This window comes from Berghia stephanieae, chromosome 9, assembly GCF_034508935.2.
Source record: "Berghia stephanieae isolate SIO BIC M18660-M18661 chromosome 9, UCSD_Bste_1.3, whole genome shotgun sequence".
NCBI classification, from domain to species: Eukaryota; Metazoa; Mollusca; class Gastropoda; order Nudibranchia; family Aeolidiidae; genus Berghia; species Berghia stephanieae.
The window spans coordinates 23,442,892-23,450,391 of record NC_088368.1 but is presented as its reverse complement, the minus strand read 5'-3'; the positions used below and the strand labels follow the sequence as shown (position 1 = coordinate 23,450,391).

The window sequence follows — 7,500 nt, the reverse complement described above, 5'->3', positions numbered from 1 at the left end:
GTAAAATATAATAATAATAATAATAATAATAATAATAATAATAATAATAATAATAATAATAATAATAATATAATAATATATAATAATAATAATAATAATAAAATAATAAATAATAATAATAATAATAATAATAATAATAATAATAATAATAAAATAATAATAATAATAATAATAATAATAATAATAATAATAATAATAATAATAATAATAATAATAATAATAATAATAAAATAATAATAATAATAATAATAATAATAATAATAATAATAATAAATAATAATAATATATAATAATAATAATAATAATAATAAATAATAATAATATAATAATAATAATAATAATAATATAATAATAATAATAATAATAATAATAATAATAATATAATAATAATAATAATAATAATAATAATAATAATAATAATAATAATAATAATAATAATAAAATAATAATAATAATAATAAGTTTCCAGAGAGGTCTTTACGATAATAATTATTTCATCCAATAGTCTGATATCACGTACGCCCAGCAACGAGCAGTTCGGTTCTAAACAAAGAAAATCGGTACTTTTTAATTCTTCATGTTGGCTAGAACTTTTTCACAAGTCATGTGATCAGAATGTATAAAAGTCAAAACATGATCAGATTTATAATGTTTTTCTCCTCTGGATACACTTTTATGCTCGTCGGGGAAGTATTTCAAAAGGGCGTCCGCCATTGTTCCGATAGTTTAGAACCAGATATTAAGTTACTATGCGTCATTACGAGGGAAGTGACGTCACGACTGTTGAAGCCTATTATAATAATTATTATTGTTTTAAAATCTTAAATAACAATGTGAAATTGAATGTAAGCTTCAATTTAATATACGAAAACAGATAAAATGGACGTTTCGTGTTTCCTCTTTATCAACAGATGAGGATGAATGTAACACTACAGACGAATGAGATAATGTGGTAGTGGCATTGTTAAGATGAATAAAAAACAGAAACCTTCAACATTTTGTTGAATAGCTTTATTTGTATATCCACTAAACGTGCTCAAAGCGCTTTACAAGGGGTCCCTAGCCAACTGCAACATTTAACAGTTGAGGAGATGAGACACGGATTCTGTTCGGTGACATGTATTACCATGGGGTTTTTTTACTACAGGGTCAACTCTGTTAACGGCCTGAGGTTTTACATCTCATTTTACATCTGAGTACGGTGAAAGCATGTGGGTAAAAAACCCTTTTCCAATCCCAGGACTCAAATATACACCTCTCGGAAAGAAAGAGACTCGAACCCAGGACTTCCCGATCCGATCCGAAGTGTCATACCACTAGACCACATAGCCGAAAGTAAGATTCTTGAAAATATAAAAGGAACAAAATAGGGAGCAGGCACTGTGTAAGATAAAAAAAAGGAGCTTTTCTATAGCGCAATATCCACTAAACGTACTCAACGCGCTTTATCAGGGGTCCCTGACCAACAGCAACACGTAACATGTAGAACGAAACATGACGCTTGTTAGGCGATATTACATTTTTTCCCCGACATAGACAACGCTGTTAACGGCCATGCACTCATTTTAACCTGAGTACGGTGAGAGAATACGAGTAAAGAGCCTTTTCCGAGGACTCAACTATGCGCCGAGCAAAGCTTGAACCTAGGACCTTCCGATCCGAAAGCGAGTGTCATAGAACAAAGACCACATAGCCGCACCAAAGATCTGAAAAAAGGTTTATGAAACAATGTCAAAGAAGGAGAGAATAGTACAATGTATTTTTCTGTCTTATTTTATGTGATAATATTTTAACAACAACAACAACCACAACAGCAACGACAACACCACCAAGGCCACCACCACCACCACCACCACCAACAACAACAACAACAACACTGCCACCACTACCATCACCACCACCACCACCACCACCAACAACAACAACAACAACAACCACAACAAAATCCAGAAAAAATAATAATAATAGAAACACAAACAAAAAGAAAAGGCCCTCATTGTCGCCACTGCTGACTGGCATAAATAACAGCAAGCAACAGCAAGGTAAATTAATTCAGGGCAAAGTTTCTCATCGACAGGGGTAAACTTAGGGCGAAGATTCCCCATCAAACGGTGGGTAAATTTGGGGCGACGAAGATTTCCATCATCAGCATGGGGGTAAATTCAGGACGAATAAGAAGAATCCCCATCTACCCCTGTAATTTCGGGCATTAAATATCTCTAAACAACGTGTGTGTCAACTTGATAAGAAAATAATGACTTGTATCTAATCACCCATCACGCCGTAAGCGATTCCCTACCCCCCCCCCCCCTTACCCCAACACCTCCCCCCCCTTTTTTTTTTTTTCCACCACTCCACAACCAGAATGCACTGACATAATCTGTACAACCTGCGCCCAATTAACCTCAAAGATTTGCTGATAAAACATGATGAAATAATTTCACTCTACCAGTTCATGTTTATCTTTTTCTTCTCTTTCTATTATTTTTTTTTTTCGTTATTGGTCTTTCTTGGACAACATTTATTTTCATTTATCATTTATTTTCTTACACTTTCTCAATTTCTTTAAGTTTGTTTTCTTCTCAACGTCATTATTCAGATTTGTTTTTCTAAACCTCATTGCTTATTTATTTATTTTTCTCATTCTTTTATTTACTTTTTCTAAATTATCTGTATATTGTTATTATTATTATTATTATTATTATTATTATTATTATTATTATTATTATTATTATTATTATTATTATTATTATTATTATCATAATCATCATCATTCTTCTTCTTCTTCTTCTTCTTCTTCTTCTTCTTCTTCTTCTTCTTCTTCTTCTTCTTCTTCTTCTTATTATTATTATTATTATTATTATTATTATTATTATTATTATTATTATTATTATTATTATTATCATTTGTATCATTATTATTATTATTATTATTATTATTATTATTATTATTATTATTATTATTATTATTATTATTATTATTATTATTATTATTATCATTAACATATTATTATAAAATTCAATTCAAACGTTTTATCCTTAGGCAATTGCCTAATATACTTATACATTACTAACAGAATTATCGATTAACAAAGTAATAAAGGTAAAATCAATAATAAACCAAAGCAAACCAAACATAAATGATAATAACAAAATAAATAAATTAATAAATAAACAAATAATTAAATGAATTGAATAATTTTTTTTAAACTCTCGCTTAAATATATAATTATATTTGGCCGTTGATGTCCCAGCTTTGAAAGGGCTATCTATTTTCGTTAACACGAATGATTTGTTCTCTCCTTTGTCAGTAATGCGAGGACGGCCAGATTTCAGTAGGTCCTAAGCTATTCAATGGCGGCTATGTCGTGGTCTTGTCGTATGACACTCGCTTTCGGATCGGAAGGTCCTGGGTTCGAGCCTCGCTCGGCGCGTAGTTGAGTTCTTGGAAAAGGCTCTTTACTCATAATATTCTCTAACCGTAGTTTAGGTGTATAATGAGTGCCTGGCCTTAAACAGCGTTGTCTCTGTCAGAATAAAATTGAAATATCGCCTTCTAACAAACGTCAAGTCCGGTCTTACGTGTTAAGTGTTGCTGTTGGTCAGGGACTTCCTGTAAAGCACTTTGAGCACATTCATTGATATTGCGCTATCTAAAAGCTCAATTTAGTTGGGTTTTTAAAAAATTTACTGAGCACCGTATAGATAGTATGCAGATGACGTCACTCAGTCCTTTGTTATTGTTTTTGCCATCCGCGTTTGTGAGTTGTTCTCACTAAACTGTATTAACCAGACTATAAAAGTTCATGGTTACACAGAGTTTGTGTGTTGGTCCGTTATACTTCCGGATGGCAATGTTGTGAACTCCTTGGCCAAGCGCATTCTATCTATAGACAGTTTTTTTTCAGTGACGTGGAATACATTTGCCATATGTATGACTCTCCTTCCGGCTTCAATGTCACCAATTGTTTTGTATCTGTCTTCTGTGGTTGTTCTTGGCATTGTCAGAAAGTGGCAGAGTGATTAAGGCGTTGCACTGTGACCCGAAAGGTCAGGGTTCGAGCCCCGCTTCAGGCACTTTCGTTTTTATCTCCTCGGGCAAGATTATTAACCGCCAATTTGCTCACTTGGACACCATGAGTGATTTCTGTTGACATCAGACATCTTGTTTTACGAATTATCTTTATTATTCCTTCGTGGGGGACTACATTATCTTATGATGTCGTGGCGAAAGGGAATAATTGTATTTTAAACTTATCATTGCCATATGGATATTGATGCTGTGCGTTTAGCTAAAATACTCACAATCCGTCAGTCGGAATTAAGGTACCTGCACATAAAACTATGTATTACGTGTAAACGTTTGTAGTCTGATTGAGAAAAATCATTAAAATGGCGGTCTGAAAAAAAAAACCCAACCCCCCCCCCCCAAAAAAAAAAAAAGCTGAGTGACGTTAATTTCGTTTCATCTATATTTTTCATAGCATTCAATGATGTGTAAAAACTGTCTGTATACGTTACATATTATGTAATTCTGTACTATTTATTGTATAAGGCAATCAAAGGATAAGTCATTATTCAGGCTTAAATAGGATAGAATAGAATATGATAAATCTTTTATTGATGCTGTGCGTTTAGCAAAAAAAAACAACTCACAACTTCCGCCAGCCGACTTTGTTTTGTTTTTTTCGCTGTTTGCGTTTTTAAAAAAATATAGCGCAATATCCACTAAGCGTGCTCAAAGCGCTTATAAGCGGTCCCTGGCCATCAGCAACACTTAACATGTAGTACTGGACAGTACGGGCGACATTACAATTTTTCGGACAGAGACAACACTGTTAGCGGCCAGGTACTCATTCTACACCTGAATACGGTGGCTCACAGGTACTATCTTTCCTTTGTGCCCCAAAGGTACCGAGTTTGATCACCCGCCGAACGCTGTGTGGCCTTGAGCAAGTCACCTCGCCCATGCTCTATTTGCGGCGCTGCACTACAGTTGACGCCTGGGTTATTCCAGTCTTCCCTTGGAATATACGCAGGGGACAAATTTTCCCTATGGGATGAACAAATGGAATTTTTAAAAAAAGTATATTGACGTGTCACAGGGTGGCCTGCGTAAAGTTATGGCCTGACACTGACCAAAATATAATGTCAAAATGCCAGTCTTTTGCCACCAAAGAAAACAAATCGTGGGTTGTATTCAATAATACAACCAATGAAAGAACTTGTTTCCATGAGCTCTACTAAAGACAACTCACTAGGCGGTGCAAAAACCAAATAATGACGTCAAACTACCAGTCATTTTGGATTTCAGTATCAGGCTAAACCGTAGCCATCGTTATGTTAAAGATAGAATGCGCTTGGCCAAGGAGTTCACAACATTGCCATCCGGAAGTATAACGGACCAACACACAAACTCTGTGTAACCATGAACTTTTATAGTCTGGTTAATACAGTTTAGTGAGAACAACTCACAAACGCGGATGGCAAAAACAATAACAAAGGCCTGAGTGACGTCATCATCGAACTATCTATAGCTGATACTGAAATCCAAAAGGACTGGCAATTTGACGTCATTATTTGGTTTTTGCACCGCCTAGTGAGTTGTCGTTAGTAGAGCTCACGGAAACAAGTTATTTCATTGGCTGAACTATTGAATACAACTCACGATTTGTTTTCTTTTGTGGTAAAAGACTGGCATTTTGACGATATTCGGTCACAGTGCGATAAGCAATATACTGTCTTAACCACTCGACCCCTCGACCCCCGATAACAAAAGAAATGCGAAACGAAATGAAGAAATACAAAAACAAAAGAGATGCGAAAAAAAAAATAAAACAAACCAAATAACTTTTTAACCTTGTCTTTTATGGTGGGTGGGGGGGGGGGGGGGGGGGGATAGAAGGAGGTATTTAAAGAAACAAATTAGGGGAAATTATGATAATAATATCACTTAGCCAAATTTATCCAGTCTCAGAGATGGAGAGAGAAGCACCCAGAATACAACATGAATGACCCAATCAAGGTGCTCGACAGAAAGGAACAGGTCATCATCTTCAGACTGAGAACTGGACACAACCAGTTAAAGGAACACATGTGGAGGATGTCCAGAGCAGGTGCCTCTGGACAATGTGACTGCGGACTTGAAAATGAAAATGGACATCATGTCCTAATGGAATGTCCAAAGTACAACCAATTGAGAAGGAACTTCTGGCCTGACCCAACCCCATACTCAAAGAAGCTGTACGGCAGTGAGGACGACCTCAGGACCACTGTGGGCTTCATTCACCAGACCGGACTGACCATGTGACGTGACGGGAATGAAGAAGAAGAAAGAAGAATATCACTTAGAACAAATAAATCAAAACATAAAAAACGAATCACTAGTCAGCCTTACTCTGAAAAAAAACCCCAAAGATATATTTAAAAATTTTGGCCAGAAAACGCATCCTTCAAATATCAATCTATTAAAATGACTCTCATCTTGTCAAAAATCAAAAAAAAAAAAAAAAACATCTCTCAAACCTGGGACTTGCGATGTCCAAGTTTTGAGAGTTTTTTTTTTCCAAAATGAAGGTCATTCTGAACGATCGATATCTGAGGGATGAGTTTTCTGGCCAAAATTTTAAATACGTATTTTTTTTAATAGGTTTGTTTCTGTAACATGATTTTCCATCGAAATACACGTCAAAGGCACTTCATTCTTAGAAGCTGTTCAGAAATAGCAGTGAGCGGCATTCATGTATGAAATTCTATTGATTAACGCTAATAAAGCCCACGTCAAGTCTATTTCCTCGCATTACCATCAACTCGCGTCATTCCATGTAGCCAGGCTTGTTAACCCTTTCACGGCGAGACACAATCTATTTCCTCGCATTACCATCAACTCACGTCATTCCATGTAGCCAGGCTTGTTAACCCTTTCAGCAGACCGAGACACATTCTATTTCCTCATATTACCATCAACTGACGTCATTCTATGTAGTCAGGCTTGTTAACCCTTTCCGGGGGAGACACAATCTTATTTCCTCGCATTTCCATCAACTCACACCATTCTATGAAGCCAGGCTTGTTAACCCTTTCATTGCGAGACACAATCTATTTCCTCGCATTACCATCAACTCACGTCATTCTATGGAGCCAGGTTTGTTAACCCTTTCAGCACACCGAGTCACAATCTATTTCCTCACATTACCATCAACTCACTTAATTCCGTGCAACCAGGTTTGTTAACCCTTTCAGCACACCGAGTCACAATCTATTTCCTCACATTACCATCAACTCACGTTATTCTAAGTAGCCAGACTTGTTAACCCTTTCACGGCGAGACACAATCTATTTCCTCGCATGACCATGAACTCACGTCATTCCATGTAGCCAGGCTTGTTAATCCTTTCACGGCGAGACACAATCTATTTCCTCGCATGACCATCAACTCACTTAATTCCGTGCAGCCAGGTCTGTTAACCCTTTCAGCACACCGATGCACAATCTATTTCCT

General features: G+C 35.7%; 1 protein-coding gene across 1 annotated transcript in view; it reads left to right on the top strand.

Annotated features, from left to right (window-relative positions):
- LOC144979326 (fatty acid-binding protein 5-like) overlaps positions 1-7,500 on the top strand; it is a 115,851-nt gene that overhangs the window by 16,715 nt on the left and 91,636 nt on the right. The gene's annotated exons all lie outside the window — the stretch shown is intronic.